The sequence below is a fragment of the Molothrus ater genome, chromosome 4 (assembly GCF_012460135.2).
Source record: "Molothrus ater isolate BHLD 08-10-18 breed brown headed cowbird chromosome 4, BPBGC_Mater_1.1, whole genome shotgun sequence".
NCBI classification, from domain to species: Eukaryota; Metazoa; Chordata; class Aves; order Passeriformes; family Icteridae; genus Molothrus; species Molothrus ater.
The window spans coordinates 37,870,453-37,892,388 of record NC_050481.2 but is presented as its reverse complement, the minus strand read 5'-3'; positions in this window follow the sequence as shown (position 1 = coordinate 37,892,388).

Sequence of the window (21,936 nt, the reverse complement as noted above, 5' to 3'; positions counted from 1 at the left end):
TACAGAACAAGGAAAAAAGTAGATTTCATATCAGCAGACCCCTGACAATACACGGTCAGAAAAGACTCAGCTGTGTTATCATCCATCGGAGCTTACATGGGATAATTCCCCTCACTGCATTCCCTATGCCTATCATGTGATACAAAGTAACATTTAAATGATTAAAAATAGTAAAGAAGACAATAGAGACCTGCATACATGAATGGTGTACTAAGAAAAAAGAAGTGAGGTGAGGAAAAGGATAAATATTTTCTAATCAGCCTGTTTCTTTTACACTGAATTCAGGGAAATTATTTCCATTACATACTGATAAAATATTTCTACAAACTAGAAAAACTATGAAAGCTGACAGCAGAAACTTTGGAAACACCTCCTACTTCTACAGAAGCAAACTGCTACATTGGAATAAGTCCAGAGGATGAACACTTTAAGATTTGTGCAAACGAATTGCATAGTTCTCAAAAATTGGTACTATGGATATACATATGAACAGGGAATATTTAGGTAGTGGATTAATTCAAATTTTGACAAAAGACAGAAGTACTGTGTGGTTAATTACCAGTTTAAACAAAAGCAAATAAAGCAAGGAGCAATTGCACATAATAATAGAGAATCAAATCAGATTGGTTTTGCCCAAGTTCAACATCAAGATGAAGGAAACTATATGAACAAAGCTACAATAATTTGATCTAAGATGGTAGTCCTACTTTTTTCCCACTGATGGATGCAAATTGAGATCTGAAATGAGTAATTCAAGTGAACAATGCTACAAGAGAGAAAGATTATATCTGTATGCAAAATCATGGCCTGAAATTCAGTTTTGAAAAAGGAAGACAATAGACTAGTAACAAGATAGGGCAATATAAAATTCATTTTTTTTAAACATGTACAACATTTAGAAACATAAGTTGCTAAAAAGAAAAATCTGTCCTGGCAATTAAGATGTCAAGTAGCTACCCAATTCCTGAAGTGGACAACATTAAATAGAAGGCAAAATCTGGGAAAACTAGCTAGGAAAAAATATAAAAATAGTAATACAACACACACAAACCAGGAAGGAAAAAAAAGGGAGAAATGCATTCTTGTATTTTGAAAAGCAGAGACATGCTTAAGGACATAATGCAAAGGTGGAGGAGAAGCTAATCAATAGCAATCATAAACAATTTGTATTTGCAAGTAGGATTGTGGATATATATAAGTGGACATAGACTATAACTAATCAGAATAAATCGTGGAGGTACATGGAAAACACGAGGACAAGTGGAGGGGATAGAGCCATAGAGAGCTACAGTGGGGAGAACTGAGAATGCAAAATAAATGTATGCCCAAAAACTGTGTGGCTCTTTCACAATGAATGAATTTTTAGAGAAAACTAAACTGATGAGCAAGCAAGCACAAAAAAGTACTGAGAATCAAAAATATCCTAAAGAAGGATTATAGAATTAAGTTTTCTAAAGGAGGATTATAGAATAAAGTCTGCAAATGAGACTCAAGGAAAAAAAATCAGAAGAATGAAAGTTAAATTGCGCAAGGGGTTAAAACACACAATAAAAGATTTTTTAGAAATTGAAGAAGGCACTACTAAATGTAATTGCAAAAAACTACAAGTGTTTATCCAGTCCAACTTCTCTTTGTCATTAACATATGTTGCAATCAATGAGATCAATGGGTTCAGCTGAAGCATTTGAGTCACTCTTATTCTCCTAAGAAAGATAAAAGATGTCTTAAGCTGTGGGCTAGATGACTGGTGTAAAGCCTGAAAGCAATAGCACACGAAGAAATAAAATGCTTTCTTTTACAATGTGCTTATTTTGTGTATTTGTCAGCACTTGAGAATTATCCACATCACTGGTTTGCTGAGAGTTTTCCTCCTTCATCTCTGCAAAACAAAAGTGTATGCCAATAAAAGCAATAGCAAAGGTGGAACTGAGAAGGCAGCAGAAAATTCATATAATATAGAAGAGTGTAAAAATTCAGCTTAAGAGAAGTTTGGCATGCTGCATACACTGGTTACCCTCAAAGACAAGCTCGGCAGAAGAATTGAATGAGATGGTGTGGTGCAATAGCCTAGTATGTGAACCCTGAAATATCACCTGTCCTGAATAGTCAAAAGCAAGATACTAAATACCACCAAAAATGGTGCTAAAATCAGAAAATGGTTGAAATATGTCAGAAAGAAAGAACCATACCTGAACTCCATTTCTAACAGACTTTTTGTGCCCACCTATGTTAATTTTTGTAAGACTTGGACATACCACTGAGTCTTTCAAGAAAGAAAAAAGACTCCTGCCCTGCTTGAAGAATTTTGGGCCCCCATCTTTCAGCCACCTAATAGTGACTCATTTTTTCCTTCATCTTGGCAGAAAACATTCAGCTCTTGAGTTTACAAGAACAAAAACCATCTCAGCTCTTTTATCCTGTGGCTGCTTAGACTAAAAGCTATCCGTTTAAAATGTTGTGAATTTTGTTCATATTTAAGGATAGGACATAGTAGGATAATTTAAACAGTGATTTAGAAGTGAAACATTCATGTAGAAAGGTTGAGAGGTATAAAGCTCAAGAAAAGACTGGACCCATAAAATTTTGACCAGAATTACACTGCAGAGGGGGAAAACTTATAAAGTCATAGCATACAGCTTAATAGAATTTAAATTATTCTATAACCCACAAAGTGGAGAATCAAATCTAAAATGGAGAAAATAGATCCAGCACTAGGAAGGTAATAGAGAATAAGATCATATTTGGAATAATGGGCATCATTCTGGTCACCGTATTATGGAAGTGTTGAAACCTCATTGGCTGACATCTGATATGAGGCGGTTTTGGATGTTGCCCTGTTTCTTCCATTATTAATTTTGTGCTTGAGGGCAAATGCCAGCAGTGCTCATTTTAGTTTTTACCTCCTGCTGCAACTTCAACTGTCAGAAAGACAGCAGGAGTCAAAAATGAAAGGAGCCACCTTATAGAAATGCTGTGCCACTATGTCATTTTTAAACTGACAGCTTTTTACAGCCCAATTTCTCAGGGAAAGAAAAAAAGGACTTTCATTTTCACCTCCCACTGCTGCTTTGACAGAGAAAGACATTTACCCAGGTTTGAATGCTGGTGGGAGGCAAAAATGTAAAACTGCGTTAGAGTGTTTGTAAGTGGGCTTTGACTACCCTGTAGAAGAATAAGCTGATTTGGGACAAGTTGAACTTTAACCTTTGCTTACCAGGTGGCAAAAGAGAAAAATGTGTCCGTCTGCCCTTAATGCAATAGATGGAGAATATTCTGAAGGATGTAAGTGAATACAGAAGAGCCAGATGCACCTAAGGATTTCAGTTCACCTGAAAACATACAAATGTCTGGTTTATTAGTTTTTGGCCTTCAAGAAGTCGACAATTGAGAGGACTCTTCAATGAGAACAAATGTTGAGGAAGGTAGAGATGTTTAAAAGGAGAAATTTAGGGAAAAATTGTAGTCCTTACTTAAATAGCATATAGTAAGGAAAATTATTTCCAATCAAAGGACTCAGAGAAAGAAGGTATTAAAAAAATGAATGCTGAAGAACCACACAAAGTAACTTTTCTACAGTTTTTAACAGATACAAACACCAGGTTTTTATGACGGTGAAAGCAAAGTAATAAGGAACAGTAACATTAAAGCACATCTACTAGAGGGATCCCTCTGGCATTCTAATCTATCTAGCTTCTGTGACATATAGTATTTAGAAAACTCATAGACCAATATAACATAATATAATTTAGTATAGAATATAAAAGTTGAAATAGCCGCTCCTACTTGCTGCTAGATTCAGCTTTTCATTTCCAAAGTATCTGGTACACTTCTGAGCTCAGAGTTAAAATTAATTGCAAGTGACAATGGTATTCAGGGTAAAGAAATTACTCTATCATTTAAAACTGTCTACTGTTAATCTTGCATTCCTTGTTTTGGGTCTCTGTACAATGTGCATGACCTTGTCAGGCTTAGAAGGATGCATTTGAGTAGAACATGCAAAATGTTTGGCTCTCAAGGACAAGAAGACTGCACATCTCCAAATGCACTGTTTATTCGCACTGTCTAGAATAGCAACAAAGTTGTGGTAGCTGGAAAACATAGATTTCCAAAAAATAGTATGTACATAGATGGGGAATACACTTACATTTAAAAGTATAAAAGAGTCTGTGTTAAACACACAAGTTTTACCTGGGGTTTTCTAATGTAAGTCTGGAAATCTAAGCCCTGTACACATTATTTATTGTAATGATATCTCAATTTATAATTAATGTCTGACTCCACACACTGTTTCGAATCCATGGGATAGCAAAACAGCATTCTGAATTCTGAATGTTAGACATTTTATTTTCTGTTTTGAAGAAGCACAGAGAATGTATATGCCATCATATTTGAAATACCAGAGAGGATCTTTTTATGTAGGTGGAGCTTTTTTTGTAGTTGTGGCTAAAAAGGATATAACTGGCTTCTTTTCTCCCTTTCTTGGCTAGCCAGTGCTCCAGAGAAACAAAAGAAGCAGATAGCTGGAGTGGAGGCAGAGCTAGCATGGGACAAAGCTTTGAGGAAATGGGGAGGGAAGAAGTACTCAGGATAAATGGAGCAATTGTCTCAGAGACATGATTCTCAGAAACCGAGTCCAAAAGACCAGGTATGTTCAGAGGTAATTGTGTGGAATAGAGATCGATTTGTTCTTAGTAATAACCTTAAGAAAGAGAAGGTTTTTACCATTGATAGCAAAAGTAAGGAGGGCTGCAGTGAAATTGCATAAAGAAAGGGTTTGGGTTTAGGTTTCTCTTTTCTTCTCATGTGCTTAATCCAAACTTTTCTCAGTTTCTATCTGAATTCAGAGCATCTCATTATGCCTTGCTGCCTTCCCCACTTAGAGAACAATTGGTTTATTTTTCTAACACTTTCCAGTGATACATTTATTCCTGAGTCAGTTTTGGACATCAGCTTCAGAAAGCAGCATATCTATGAAGTATCTGCATACCCAATGGTTCAGAGGAGGGACCACTGGAACTTCCGTTTTTCAAGAAAATACCATCAAGCACTAAAATAATAAGGCAATTCTGGAAAATTTCTGGTTTGTACCCTTTTTGTTTTAGAGTATCTGGTTCTTTATCAGACTGATGAAGCCACAGGTCAAGCCAAACTGAATTGGAGGAGGTGATCCCATCCCTTACTCAGCCCTACTGAGGCCACATCTGGAATGTTGTGTCCAGTTCTGGGCTCCTCAAGTACAAGAGAGACATGGAGCTCCTAGAGCATGTTCTGCTGAGGGCAACAAAGATCATTAGGGGTCTGGAGCATCTCTCTTACAGGGAAAGGCTCTGCCTCTTCAGTCTTGAGAAGAAAAGACTGAGAGGAGGCTTCATCAATATCTGTCAGTATCTGAAGGGAGGGTACCAAGAGGCTGGAGCCAGACTCTGCTCAGTGGTGCCAACCACTACAGCAAGAAGCAATGGGCAGAAACTGATGTACAGGAAGTTCAGCCTGAAAAGGAGGAAGAACTTCTCTATTGTGTAAGTGACCAGAACAGATTGTGACTGGAATAGATTGTCCAGAGAGGTTGTGGAGTCTCCCTCACTGCAATATCCAAGAAACATCTGGACACAACCCTGTGCAAAGTGTTCTAGGATGATCCTGCTTGGCAGGGAGGTTAAACCAAATGACCCCCTGTGGTCTCTTCCAATCTGACCCATTCTGTGACTCTGTGACTCTGTGATTCTGTGATTTGTGATACTGTAACTAAAGGGATGGGATTGGGAAAGGGAAAAAAGCTAGCCCCCCAAAAAAACCCCAAAAAAACAAAAAAAAAAAACCCAGAAGAAAAATCCTAAAACAATATTGGTTTTGACTTTGCATAGATACCCTCTGATAAGAATTTTAATACAACATATATGAACACCAAATTCCTCTTTTATTTGCAGTGATAGCTAAAGGAAATACTTTGACTGACAGGAAGTCAGTTTATGTTCTTATATACAGCTTTTCATTACAATAGTGTTATATAAGTTCAGCATGAATCCCTGAGAGCAAATCCCTTGTATATCCTAGCATATGGTTCTTTTCACTCCTGACTGCTGAAACCCTAATTGAAATCTTATGTTTATTTATTTATTTTCTAAATCTTTCTTTCTCTCACTCAAACCTCAAGTGATTTCATTATGATTTCTATCTCTTCATGACTACTTGGCCAGACCTGGATCTTGCTTTGTCCTCACTAATGCAAATACTCTGATGAGTTTTACATGTCCAACTATACAAGCAACCAAGACTCATTTCAGTATGTTTGCAGGGTTGGAATTTTGGTTGGTAGATTATTCAGGTTCTAATATTAAAGATATTGTTATTTAACTGGCAGACTGGTTGAATTATATAACTGCAAGGAGCTATGTTTCTTCCTAGTAAAAATCCTATGATGAAATGGTTGAGCAATGAAAATCACCAGGATCTGGCTGGAATATTGTTAGAGATGAAGCAGCAGCTTGATCAGATTCCACTTGACAAAGGAATTGCAATGAGAAAGGTTCAGTTCAGCAGGAAAGTGGATGTCAGGGTGGCCAGCAAAGCATAAATAATGAGAACTCTTTCTATCGACACATTACCCCCCACACCCCCTCTCCCCCAAAAAAAACCGATCCCAGAACCAACCAAAGAAACCAACAATAACAATAAAACAGTACTTATACTCTATACTTTATCCAGTGGGGAAATCAGCTTCAATTCGCCAAGGTACCCCTGGAACAATATATAATCATTTAGAAATGTGTTAGGAAGAATCCTACCTGAAAAGAAACTTTCACTGCTATTTCTACAAGTGGATGAAAGCTCCAGCTCCATGGAAATGATCCCCTCTGCATCATTGCATCACATTTGCTGTGGATTGTGGCGTCACACAGAAAATTTTTTCTCTCCAAAAGGCTAAATAGAAGATGACCCAAGCTGAATCTCATGATTGATTGTTAATGATTACATTATACATCTGACTCACCTAGAAGGAGTTGTGATTTTTTTTTAAAGTAGTATTTTAAAGTTTTGTGTTGGCTTCTTTTTCTGATGGAAAGTGAGTGAGAAAACAAGAGCTCATGAGAAAATCTCTTCTCATATTGTAGTCTTCTATAACCAAGGGATTCAAAGGTTTGGATAAAGACTCATATTTTTATTCTTTTGTAAACAGAAATAAAATGAAACTATCTTAATTTCATTTCATGACCACCTTGCAGATATTTTAATTAATACATATTATTATAGTGATATTCTAAGGCACAGATGTACAAGTTACTTAGCAAGTCTAAGCATCTCACAGCAGCAGGAGATTACACTGCTGCACAAATTATTGAGCTATTTGATATGTTTGAAAGCATAGTACCAGAAAATGTTGAAACAATAATAAGAAGGACTTAAATTAATGCAGAACTTTTTATTTCAGACAAAGCTACAGGTTTCTTCAGTCACATGTATGCATGCATTCAAACAGATACATATAAATGTATTTGGATGCAGTTTTTAACACAGCACAAAATTCTTAAAACAGCAACCACATCACTGCCATGAGGATAAGAAATACCCATCAGTATTAAATACTAATATTTTTAACTTTTCAAACTAAAAAAAAAAATTAACTTAAAGTTGTCTCACTAACCTCTGTTTTGAAAGCCTTGTCCAACAGATAGAGAAGGAACCCCAGACAGAGTAGCAAATTCACTTCTCTGGTAATACAGTTAATTTCTGATTCTGCCAGAATAATGCACACTGAAGCAGTAAAATTGGGTTGCAATTCTGTACTGTTTAAAGGAAAACTTCTTCTACACTTTGTGGAAAAATCATACTATTGTCACATCGATGAGGAGATTATTCACCTTTTCCCAAAAGCCTAGAATGTTCCCCAAAGTGCTAAATGTCTTCTAAAATAAACTTGTTCTTAGAATCGGTAACTCTATCAAATTAGAAAGAACCTTGGGATCATCTATCTATATTTAAAAGAATTTTAAATACACAGAGCAGACATTTGTATACTCTGGTTTCACAATTCACTTGCTATTAATTATTATTTTAAAACTCCAGTAATAGCATGAAATGTAATGTGCATTTATTTTCAGTCAGATCTCTAAAGATCAGATACGAAGTAAATTGAGGCAAAGCTCAATTGCTATCTTTCACTGCCTAAAATCCACAGAAAAAGAAAGGTAACATTGTCAGTGTTTTCTGACTTTAACTCAGTTGGGAGGCATCAGTGGCAAGTTTCAACTGCTGAGATGCATTTGATGAAAATCTTAAAAGCAATTGAGTAGTCCAAACTGTTGACTTTTAAGAATTTGTATTGCGAATTACTCTTTGAAGGCTCTTTACCTGGGAGACTTTGAACTGCCATTGTTGTGCTAAGCTTCCTGTATTTGGAGATAACAAAAAATTAACTTTTCAAAGATTCAGTAGTCTGGAAACTGGGAAGTTATTTAAAAGGTTTAGTTCCAAGAGTATAACAAACCCTCAACCCTTAATGATTGGAGAAAATCTTTAATGCTTATCATCCAAATAAGCACAGGTCTATTAATTTATTTTTCTTTTAACAGATAATCTCAGTTCTTTCATTTATGGATTAGGTGGATATTGTTTTCACAAAATTTTATGGATTATTTGATTTTGGCTTTGAAATGTGGTGGGGCATTGCTGTGTTTACTTCATTTTCCTTTTATCCCTGTGGATTTTTTTTACACAGTCATTAGGAGCATAAAAGTAGCTTCATGGTGAGTTTACCCCTTTCATTTTTTAAGGCATTCCCTAAAGGTAAGACACATTTTTTTATCATTATTTCTAAACATAAAGGACCTGATCCTGCATGGTAATAAGTGCTTTTAGCTCCCTGCAAAACTAACAGGCAGTGAGCTTGTTTGGCATACTGCACAATGCAAATATGGGCTCAGAGTGATTTAAAAAGACAGTATGTGTTTTGAGTCATATTCAAGTCCTATTTCTGTGCAAGAAATCTATTTCTACATGACCAAAGAAGTAATCAGGCATTCACCTTCTTTCTTCCTTTTTTTGTGGCATATGAAACCATATATTTAATAAACTCAGAAGACACAGAGTTTAAGGCAGCAGTATGGCCACTGCAGTGCAAGCCTATTCAATCAACCTAGCAAGACAAAGAGATGTGGGGAAAAAACTCATTAGTATCATAAGCTTGCCTGAACTTGCAAAAAAATGCAATATAGATGTTTGAGAGTTTGCCTTTGCCTCAGCATCCAGTGTAAAATTTGAAAAAAAAATATGCATCTTTTCCAGAGGATCTTTGTTATGATTAGGGCTTTTCATAGAGTATTTCACAGGGATATTTAATTTTCAGTTTTGCATAATAGAGGGCATGTAGAGGGCTAACAGCTATCTAAAATCTCAGAGAGCTAGCAGAGAAGCCAAAGTATGTAATTCAAATCCAGGATGCAAGTTTCTGACATGAAACATCAATATGATACAGTGTTCTTTCAGGAAAAAAAAAAAAAAAAAAAAAAGATAAAGTACCAAAAGGAGACTTTAACATTTTTGAGACTAATTGACAGTTTGAAACTGCATAAAGGATTCTAGAAAAAATTTTAATTCTTTCCTTTATGGACCCTCTCAAGTCCACAAATGTGAACAAAATGTTTTGGTTAGCCAGAGCCTACCTGCATTACTGTGAAGCCTTAATACTCTCAGCAGCCATAATATAGATCTGTTCTCAGGTCAGAGAACAGAGTCAGCAGAACAGAGCTGAAAATTGCTAAGTCAAATATCAGAAGAACAGCTCCAGTTAACATACAGTTTGAGAAGGACAACATTTGAGATCGCTAATATTTTTCTAACACATCTAATCTTCAGATGAGAAGTGGTATAACATACAAGATGGACAGAAGTCCTCAAAGCTGAGGGAAATGAGTGAAAATCCTTTCCTCTCTAATTGACAGGATCTAATGCCAGATGGTCTTGCCCTTTAAATAACTGTTCAAACACACATATATAGTCTGGGAGTTGAGGAACAGACAGAATGTGCTATCAGTACCGATTTCCAGCTGTTGACTAGGGGAAATAAGATCATCTGAGTTTCCTCTTCCTTTCTCCATCCCCTCTATCTTGCTCAGCCTGTAAACCTACTGCCTCATGCTTTGCCTCTCAGAAGGGATATTTGCTTATATTTGATAAGACTGACTGGCAAAATACATGGGTAATGCAGGCTAACACAAGGCTCTTCTAACTACTCTCTCACACTGAAATTATATCTTATCTGAAAAGAAGTATGAAAGATGTTTAGCACACAAAGGCTTAAAAGAAATTTTGCTAGGCTTTATTCTACCTCTAAAATACAAAGTAAAATCCAGGTCATGATTCTAACAAGCTGGCTAAGCTTGTTGGATGTCCACATACCTTATCTCCCAGACTCCCAGAGTCGCCCTGACCAGGGATATTTCTACATTCACCACTGCATTATACCAAGCAAAGCAAACTAGCAGGAAAAAAAACTGGAACCAACTAAACTACAGACAGTGGAAAACCCACTCAAAATCCACAAAACAACTGGACATAAATTCATTCAGGCAACACTACACAAATAAAAGGAAAAGAAAGTATATTTTTCTTTTCCTCCACATAGCTGCAAAATACTGACTGGCAGGGATCAGTAACAATTCACTGGATGAAATACTGAAAATGTTCACCAAACCCAGGAAGATGAAAATCACAATGATAAGAGTGAAACGATGCTTAAAAAAATCTACTGGAGCACTATTTTTCTTTTCCTTTGAAAACAATTGCCCTTTGTTCATCAGATGTCAATCCAACTCACTATAGCTTTCATAATAAGGGCTCATGAGTAGGTGTAAATGAAAGAAGAGTCTCTGTTATTTAAATTGAAATGCTCTTGCAATTCCTTGGTATCTAAATTGCAGATTATGTTATATCTTGATAGAGGTGGTATAAATAGATCTGGCAGAATCTAAAGGGACCTTTTGAATTGCTCTGAGTAACACACACCGTGTCTGAATTTGGCCTTGAATACAGACACAGGGGCAAACACAGAAAGGTTTAACTGCTGGAGATATTTAAAATGTAAAAGTGCAGAAATTAACAGGCACAGCAAGGAAGATGATACATCCTCCCTGACACTCAGGATCAAACAAGAATATCAGTACACTTTATGTGGAACAGAACATTTCACAAACCACTTAAAATTGAACAGGACTATGAGCAGTAAAATGTCTCCAAATGACATCAGGACCTAACACCTTGTGAAATCCAACCCTGCTTAGTACCACTGGAGATGTAAAGCACAAAAATCCATGACACAGAAAACCTTTAAGTCTACAATGATGATAAGGATATTTTTTGTCATAAAAACTTCCACAGAAGTAAGAGCTTGTTAGTCTTTTGGGACATAACACATGGCCCAGTGTTTTACAACACCCTTGTTTCTTAACTGAGAAACTAAGCACTTTACACTTGGAAACTGCAGCACTTGGAAACTTTAGCAGGTCTGCTACCAGTATATTGAACTTGTGCAGAAGTTTAATACTCTGGCCTTTCTTCATCTACTGCAGACGATACATGCTGTGTTGGAGGATAACACTTTTTATCCTGTCCCAATCATCAAAACTGCAACTGACAAGAAGAAACTAGAAGCTGGGCTAAATAAAAAAGAGTATCCTGGCTTTGAAAGAAATGTTACATATGCATGTAATAGAATACCTGTTTTGAAAGCTAAGTGCTATAAAATGACAGAAAAGTAAGTTACAGAAAAATATACAGTATCCTGATGTGAGCAAGGATGATGGAAGAATTAAATACTTAGGGGTTAATCCATAAGGTAATTTAGGTGTCAATCTGCCAATATTAACTAATTTCAATGGAAATCCCTTCCTTCCCTTCCCTTCCCTTCCCTTCCCTTCCCTTCCCTTCCCTTCCCTTCCCTTCCCTTCCCTTCCCTTCCCTTCCCTTCCCTTCCCCTGGGATGATATTTTCCACTCCTCTTGCTTAGCAATCATGCTTAGCTACATTATGTTTCAAATTATAGTCAGTGTCTACTATGAGCAACATGTAATGGCCAAAAGAGGGAAATATAGGCATAGAAAAAAGACGAAACTCTAGCAGCCATTAATCTGTGTAGTAATTTTGAAAGGAAAACTGATTTTATAAGCTGTTTTGAATAAAAAGGTCTTGTTTGCACAGCAAATTCAGTAGGCATTTTTGTGTAGTACACAACCAATATACACAAATTGGTTTTTCTCCTATTCCAAAATATAGAAGGAAGAAAGAGCACAACTGCATAGCTAAAGATCTTTCTAGAGGTTTTAATTAGTCTTTCATGTTCTACCTGGATATACAAAAAGTGTAGGTAAGGTAGGTGCATCCCTTTGACAGAGAGGAACATCGGTATTAGAAACACTTCAGTTACTTTTTAAAATTTCCTGGTATTAAAAATTTTCTTGTGCGTCTCAAAAAATCAAAAATGCCAACACTTACTAGCACTTGAAAAGTCCTCTAGTAAAGATGCTTCAATTCTGAAAAAGTTTTAAGAAAATGAAAGCCTAGAATGTTCTATTAAATATGAATAGATGCTGGTGAAGAAATGCTGGTGAAAGAAAGACAAGTTAAGCAAGCCACCACAGTCTTGACCTCAAGTCAATGACATGACTGACACTCCAAGTGTGTCCTGAAAAACGACATTCCACAGCTCCATGAAGAAGGTATGGGACACAGTGGTTTGTAATTCTCTGAACAAATGAAAGCACAACATTTTTACACTTCAGCAAAATTGGACCTGGACAATAGGGAACAGAAAACTCATTTGGATACATGCGGTGTTTTAAAACACATCACCAGGATCTTCAAATCGATCCGGTACCTAATGGCAGGCAGCACTGACATCTCAGTACAGAGACATATGATGACCAGGCATTGTATATGCCTGAAATCTCAGTGGTCACATTATTGTACAAGCTCTTATTTTGTGAAAGGAGGGCTGAGTGAGACCTGCAGGCAGGGAATTACAGTAATCCAGACGATGTCACAGAAGCATGAATTAACGTTTCAGTATCTCTATGCGACAACGCTCTCAAACTTGTTATATTTCTCAGTTGATAATAGGAGTTTTGTTCCCCCTGAATGCACATGATCCCCAAAGAAAAGCCCTCAATTAAAGTTTACCTCTACATTTTGCACAGATGAAGACCAAGCAGTATTTATGTGCAGTACAGAGAAGGGACAAATCTTCAGACATTGTGTTAACAGCATTATTAAGCACAGTGGTCTCATCTTTTTCATGTTTAAAGCAATTTTGGGGCAGTCAGAACTACACTTCATAAGAAATGGGGATCAGATGCTCCTATGGAGTCTGTAGCAAAATAATGTAAGTCTTCTTTTCAATAGCTGTGCAAGCTTTTTACTTCTACTCTTCTATCTTCCCCTGGATCTTATTATCCCCTTTTGTCTACAATGCTTCATCAGAGACACAGCAGTTTAAACTGCTATATGACCTGAGAGATGACTTCTTTATCACCTCTGCACTTTTATAACATAAGTAAGTGACAGATAAAGTATATACAAAAGCCTGGACTGTGACCTGAGCTAATAATTTTTGTGGGCTAAGTCTTGGCATTGTAAGTCTTGCACAGTGCTTGTTCAGGCAAAACCTGCACAGGAGCAAGTAAGACCTTTATCAGAGTCAAGCCCAAATGAAAACAGATTAGGGTCCTCAAGATTTGCCCACTTTGGACCTCTGCTTAGAATTTCTTGCAAGAATATTGGGGCATGTTTTCATAAGCATTCAGAAGAGTGAAAGTCTGTTCTGCTATTTTAAAATACTCAACAGTTCTGTATCTACATTACTGGGGTATGTACCAGGAAATTCAATATGCCACATAATACCACTTCAAGTTTGCCACTAAAATAAACAAAAACTTCTGAGTGGCACGCCCTGTATATACAGACGTAGGTGGTGTATCCAGGTGCTCCATGTGCTTGTGCATACTGGGAAAACATTTTCAGACTTGTTACTCATTGGACCTGGGGACACTACAGGAGCCTCACCTTCCTCAGGCTGTCAGATATAGAAAAACATATTTTCCTCTATCAGAACTAGTAAAAATAAATTCAAAACTGTTAATTTTGTAGCTCTGCTTTATCTTCTATATCTTTGACTTAAGTCAAGTGGGGTTTTTTTTATTCTGTCCTAATTCATCCATTCTGTAAAGTTATAAAGCTGATTAAAGGTAACAGCAGTTCTGTTTAGCTCAATAAATATAGATTTGAATGGATAAAAAAAACTAAGCAGTTGCTATTGTTTGCTATTATCATTTACATGCTTTGTCCAGAATTTCTGCTATCAGTGCTCAAAAGCCCTGTGAATCCTGCAAGAAACCTCTGACCAGTTTCATTCCCCAGTATGCATAATGTAAATACCAATGGCTTCTACATCATAGCAGTGCCCATTTCTTAAGGGCATATATTATGCTCAAGCAGGGCACTAATTCTATTATTATCAAAAAGCAGATGTTTTCTTATCTGCACCTTGGAAAGTCAGTTTCATTGAAATCAACAATGCACAGGATAATTTTGCCTGCTAGTCTTTTTGAATGCTTTTCCTTTGCTTAAAATCTCTTTTGTTTGTCTCCTGAATGCCTGGGATTCACTAATCACCCTGAGCCCAACACAGAAGTTTTTTATTACACATCATAACAATTTTTAAATAATTTTGTATTTATATTAAGCCTACTGTCTTTAAAAGCTTTTCCAGTCATATGACCAAAATTTGTCTCATACTAGGAAGATTAAAATTTATATTTTTTTTTACCTGAAATCTAAGATTCTTTCTTGATGTCTTGATTCACAAAGTGAACTTTCAAGAGAAACAATAAATATTGCAAGCTTCACATTGCAGTAATGATGGATCGTGTCACAGCGTAGTTGATGTCTCCACTTTGCCTATGTACAGAAAAAATGCAAAGGGAGATGACAACAGACAGTAAACTTAACAGCAGGCACAGTAACATAATGAAAAACAAGGAACAATAGGGGAAAAAATAATTTAATTCAAATCATCAGTTAGACTCTAATAATTAAAAACATATGTAGCTCTTAAATTTCTGCTACATTATGTTGCCAGTGAATGTCCCCATTAAAATAGAATAACAAAGAAAGATTTTAGCAGGGTTTATAATGTTCTGGTGGGGTTGGGCCCCACTGTCCCCAGAATGAGAGCCACTTTAGGTTGTAAAAGACTTCTGATATTTTGGGAATTTTTTTTACTTTTAATATGGACAGCAAAAGGAAATCTAAAATATAGTATCAATTCCCAATTCTCCCAAATTTGCAACATGCATTTTAACAATAAAAACTTCTTAGTTGGTCTCATAAAATACATTAATCAAAAGCACGGGAAATTCTGATATATATGACATGCCTAATAAAAAAAATAATTAAATGTCCTAAATAATTATTGTCTATTTGAGAATTACAGCAGGAATACAATCTATCAAATGAATGGAGGCATAATTGAGACAATTTGACTCAGGAGCAAGTGTTCAGGACAAAAGATTTCTGGGTCAGACAAGACTAAACTATCAGGGTTATAAAGCATCATGGCAGCAAAACCTTCTAAATATAAACTTTGTCAATTTTACTAGAGTCAAAAGTACAGACAGCTCAAAAGACAAAAAATTAACTGGTCAAGTCACATAATGAATTTGGAGAGAGCAAAAGGCTGCCTACAGAGAACAAGGCAAACAGCCTTGCATGAGGACATTCTGAAAGCCAACAAAGATTGAATCTGACTGACATAAAGTATTCATTAACTCACAAGACAAATGAGAAAAATAACAACTCGGTTCTATAAAATAGAATGTTTTTATTTTAACACTTGCCATTTACAAAGTTAGATTTAATATTGAAGTGAAGCCTGTCCATTGCACAGGCAGGGCTATAGGTTATCCTATCCCCAGGCAGTCTATCCACTCCATGCACAGCGAGTCTTACATGAGGGACTGCAACTGATCCTAAAGGTGGTTTCCAGCTCTGCAGTGTCCTCTTCTGGCCCCACAGTGCAGACCTCATTCTGCCGCAGGTCTCCAGGAGACAGCTCTGACTAGTGTCACCAGGTTGGTGCAGCTACCTCTATCCTACATCTTTGAGACTCTTCTGGGCATTTTCTAAAGGATCAGTGTTATGAGAAACCCAAAGAACTCATAGACAAAGCTATACGTATTTTTCTCCTGCTGGGAATCAGTTTTCACATCGATGCTTACAGCTCTGTTATGATCAGAGCAGATATACTTCAGCAACTCGTTCTAATGAAGTATTTCTGATTCCTCTGTAACGAGCTTTCTCTCACTGACTGAAATTAACTCTTTCCCCTGGGGTTACTGAGCTACATGTGCTCCTTTTTGCATCTCACTCCATCCCCCCCCAATACTTCCAAACTAAGTACTAGAGATGATGGGGACCCAAACTAAGCACTAGAGGTGATGGGGTCCACTGGGTGCATGTGACTCTTAGGGGTTTGCAATCTACAACAACCTCATGTATTTTCTACTTAGGTTGTAAATAAAGTATAAATTTTTGTGAGCATATTTTTTAAAAAATTAGACTAGGAATTAATGAACATTTCTTTATTGCAACACAGGGTAAACATTTATGTAGTGCAGTTATTTCCGATCACTTCCATGCGGCTGTAAATTTTGGACAAATGACATACTACATTGCCACCTAGTGAATAAATTCAGAAATTCAACTTAAAAAGAAAATTGAGTATACAGCAGCAGGATAACGATACAGATAGCCTTAAAAACAGCCATATATAGCTCCCTTGTGATAGTCATGTGACATATAATGAGGTGTTCACTGACCATGTTAATCCTCATGCCTGTGTGCTTGTGCATGTGTGCATTGCCCCGCCTAATCACTATGCACATAAGCCTAATTGATGAACATCAGTGTTACCCTGTAAAATATTTGTGCACTGCCACCAGTGTCAAGGAAGTGCAGAAACCTTATATGGTGCAGTCTGTCATGATTGCCATCAAACCACCTATGCCTAGGCAACATTAAATCTGATTTGTTACGAGTGATGAGGCAGTCCAAATTCTGCTTGAATACATAGTACTCTCAGACTGTGCTGTTTACTTGGACTCTGCTGCCAACAAGCTGGCCACCCAGAAGATTTTACATGATTTTTAAGATAGACTGCAGGGATAAAAAATCTGTGACAAATTGCAAGTGATATCTTGACAGTCACCATATTAGCTTTTATTTCACACTTATTGCTGTTTCAGAACTTATACTGGGACACAGAAATGCCAGACAAGAGGTGACTACATGAAAATGTTCTAATCAGAGATTATGAAGGCATAAGGCAGTGTTATACCAAAAATTTTTGAATGCACTCAATCACCCTGACTGCCAGCAGACTTGTTTCAGAAACCATCTTCCTCATCAGCACTCTCCACCAAGCAGGCAGGTCATGAACTTGAGAAGTTCAAGGACCAGTTTGTCATTATTTTTTCTAGCAGGAAACATTCAGTTCCTAAGCAAAAGATGACAAAATTACTTACATGACAGACATCGCCTGTTTGGAAAACTCTGCATTATTTGTTACAGAGAAATAGCTGTTGGCATATTTTGTAATTGTGTCTATGTAGAAGAACACATCCATACAAAAATACAATGCCTAATAAGCATGAAACAAGTGTAAATTACTAATAGCATATATGTGAGCCCAGATGTTTTTCCTAGTACAGCTGAGGATTAGGAAAATAGGATTTCACATTACTGGAGTAGTAAAAAAGCAAAGTGTGCTTCACGAGCAGCTGGAAATTGAGGAAGTTCCTTGCAATTATGTCCTCCATTTTAAGTGGGTATATACAGGCATCAGGGAGCCTGATGATAAGATACAATTATCTTAACATTATTGTTATTGTATCTTAAATGTTAAGATACAATTTATATTGTTTTGTCCTCAAAGTCTGTTTGTCTGCATGCATGTATATATTTACTGTCTTAATTGTCCTCTCAAACAGTAGAGGACAATAGAGCCAAAGGCAGCTGATCCAGCCATGCACCTAATTACTAGGTCATTTGCTGACCTAGTATAGGTCAGAGGCATGCCTTCTAATCTGGATTAATTCTTCTTTTTATAAAATAATCAGAACACAGTCAAACACATACAGTGTACAGAACAAGATGCTGTTTCTCAAGTTAAACAATGAAAAAGGCTGCTTGAAAGTCCATACATATCTTTAAACACCAAATGGAGAGGAAGTTCATGTCCCATCTGGTTTCCAAGAGAATTTTATTATAAATTTTAGATACATTTTTCAGCTGCTGGGTATTACGTTTATTACATGGATTGATCTGTAATCTGTTTTTCTCCTTGACTGAAACCTGGTTTTATGAGTGAGACACTGAAATAAAATGCCCTTTCATCTGCTAGTTCTTACAGACTGTAGACAGAATCATAATTTCATACTATCTGTAGACTAGCAGGAGTCTATATTTGTACTTCAAAGCCAAATATGTGCAAAGATAATGAATTTAAGTTCTTAAAACACAAGCAGAGGATTGCTTATAACTAAAGCTTGTATAGTTCTGGGAGTAAACACAGTCAAAGATGACACTATTGTTGGTATGTCTTTTAACAAACAAAAATTAATTGCAGGGGAAAAAAAAAGGCCAGACTTCTAAAACTACAGACATACTACACATTATTTGATCCATTTGATGCCTGATTAATATTCCAGATTTTTTATTAAATTATTGTACAGACTTAGTCTTTACATATTTTACACACATTCTTAATAATTATGTCACAGAATATATCAGAAGACAGAGAATATACAACAGTATAGCAGTCCACACATCTCTAGAAAACATGCAGTGATAAAAATAGCAACAGTTTAATTTGAAAACGTAAATAAAGAAAACTGAAACTGCTGAGATGATAAATATCATAAATTTAAATGACACTAGTCATTTTTTAAAAGGGGTGAAGTCTTTGTTTTCAATAAATGTGAAAGAACAGCCTATCCTACCATGCCCTGATGAAGACAGTTTTAACAAAGCAGTCGAGGGTATTTCAGGTACTAAAAAATAACACAGTCCCAGATCCTCTACATTTTTTTGTGTGTGTATAGTAAACAAAGTTCATACTGATAGCGAATGATACACTATTAGAATGCATATTTGATCAGAGCAAACTCTGGTAATAACAATGAATAAAACATAATAGACAGTTTTAGAAACTGAGTTAGAAAAGTGAGGGCACTTATATGACAACAACCATCTTTGCCTCCAGAATGGTTTTACTGATTTAAGTAGCAACCACGTGGTACAACATTTAGCCATGATCATGATTCCAATACATGGATTACTGAAATTAACAAATGTTAGAAGAGATTGTTAAATAAATTTTCTCTCAAAGTCTGTAAGTAGTTTCATCTGAAGTAGTATTTGCTGGGATATGCCTTCTGGACAAAATACAATTAAATAATGCACCACTAATGGATCAAATCAAAACTTAAATTAACAAAAATTAATTACATGGAAAAAGCAGCCACTTTTTGTTCAATTTGTTGTAACACAGGGCAAGGGCAATACCTCAGGATTCCACACTTGACCTCTCTGCTGTCACACACACAGTAAATTGTGGTTTGATAAAAATACATTAAATGGGTACATTTTCAAAAACATTTTAGCTGTCATATGTTTTTGTTTTCTGAAGAAACTATGCTTTCTCTTATGTGTTAATTATGTGCAATCACTATTGTTATTTTATTTTTATTGTTATATGCATGCAATTCTTTAATGGCGTGCAAAAGATTTTTAGACACATTTTTTGCACTGAGATCATAATTTTTAAAATAGACATAGAAAGGAAAGGCACAATAGAAAAGAAAAATATTTCAAGGAAATTTATTTAAGCTGACTTTGATAGGTAGAAAAGAAGAATACTAGGCTCTTGAGAAACAGGATGGAGGTACTTGAGTCTTCCATATCTCATTCTAGATAGCTCTTTCATCCTCTCACTTCTCTGGGTGCTGCTATTCCTTAGTGAATCTCACAGCCACACTAAATCTCAAGTTTTCATTTGTCTTCCCTAGAGATGCTCTGTAGCTGTGCAGGCAGTGGTGCATGCCAGGAGATAGAGTTCCTCTGTACTTATCCATGGATATTACTGACCTGAAAGACACATGGGCTCAGATTGTTCTGCATATCTCTCAAAAATATAAGATGCAGAACTAGAGACAGTGTGTCAGCCTGTCCTCTATCTAAGTTCAGGGTGTTCAGTTTAGACTAACAGAAACACAGAAATATTTATGATGGAAAAGACCCTTAAGATCACCAAGTCCAGCCATTAACCCAGAACTGCCAAGTTCACCACATCCCTAAGAACCATGACAATTAGTTCACTGCTGTCCACTCAGTGGATAATATTTCAAAGACACATCTCTGATTTAAGTCAAATATAAACTATGTCTTTTCATACTACATCTCCAGCAATTCTGCTTACAGGAGAATCAAACATGATAAATTAGTGCTATTACATGAAGAGCCATAAGCATGAAAATCCTGGGTATTTTCTGGTGAATTAATTGTCAGTACAAAGGTTAATCCAAGCAAAAATACATCTATTAGTCTTAACATAGCTTTCATGTAAACAAGCTCATAGAATAATTCCAGCAGAATATTAGACATCCCTATATTTGTATTGCTAGTGATTTTGAATTTGAATCTCCAGGTGAAATACAGCCAGCTAGAGCCAGCTCAAGAGATATTCCCTCAAGCTACACAGCTGTCCCTCATACACATGAGCAAAAGAGCACATGGTAGCTGGTAACATAATTCACCTTAAAAAGAAATGTGTAGCGTTTATGTGCATAAATATTTAAGTGAAAATTCTGGCAAATTCTCTTTACACCCCAAGTCCAAACAGCAATTATTCTATTTAAAAGCTTAGTCATTTTTATCAAGTCACAAAAGAGGCTTTAGTACCAGAGCAGCTTAAAATTAAGTCCTGTTTGAATGTCCTGTGGTAACACCATAATTTCAGTATGGTATATCCACCTCTCAATCAAGTCTTACACCCCCTCTAAGTAAAGCCTAAGTGATGTTATTGCTATACTGATTGACAAGGTTGTTAAATTTTGGCCCAAATCTAGATTTCCTCCAAATAAAGAGTACAGAGAATGGGAAAATTAACAGACAATAAAGATGATGATCTTGACTAATCTTAGCAATTTTAATTTAGTGATATTTCAGTTTAATATTTTAAGATTTTTATTTCTGTAAAGGTGTATGCTAATGTTTTCATGAAAGTCAAGACAATGTAACAATGACCACAGCCTATTGTTAATTCATGAATTCAGAAATGGTGTCACACACACCGTTACACGTGTTATTAGAGACCAAGGGAGTTGCAGGTCAGTAGGTTAGCTATGCATCCCTTTTTTCTCGTATGGCCTTGTCCCTGCACAGCACAGAGCTCTAGGCAAGTGCCCTACATGCCTCGTAGCTTAACAATTGCTGCTGCTGCTGAGGGAGTAGTCATGTACCAGATACTTTTCCAATGAAGCCAATGGGGCCACCAATAGCAGTAGGGGTCTGAAAGGTCAATTTAACTGTTACTTATTCAAATCTGAATTCATATTTATACTACAAAAACAATGTAGCCTCTCCTTTCAAGTCTAAAAAGTAATGGTAAAATCAGAACCCTGCAGAGAAGAAAACTAGGAAGAGATATATTTTATTTATATTTATGTAGGATATGTTATGAGTCTAAGTCATAACATTATTCCAAAAGTGAAAATCAAAGCTGACAGCATATACATGAAACAACTCCTTTCTCTCAAGTAAAAGCTTCTAGAATTTGAGAAACATTTATATAGAATGAAAACACAAAATCTGAAGCAAAATTCTGCTCTT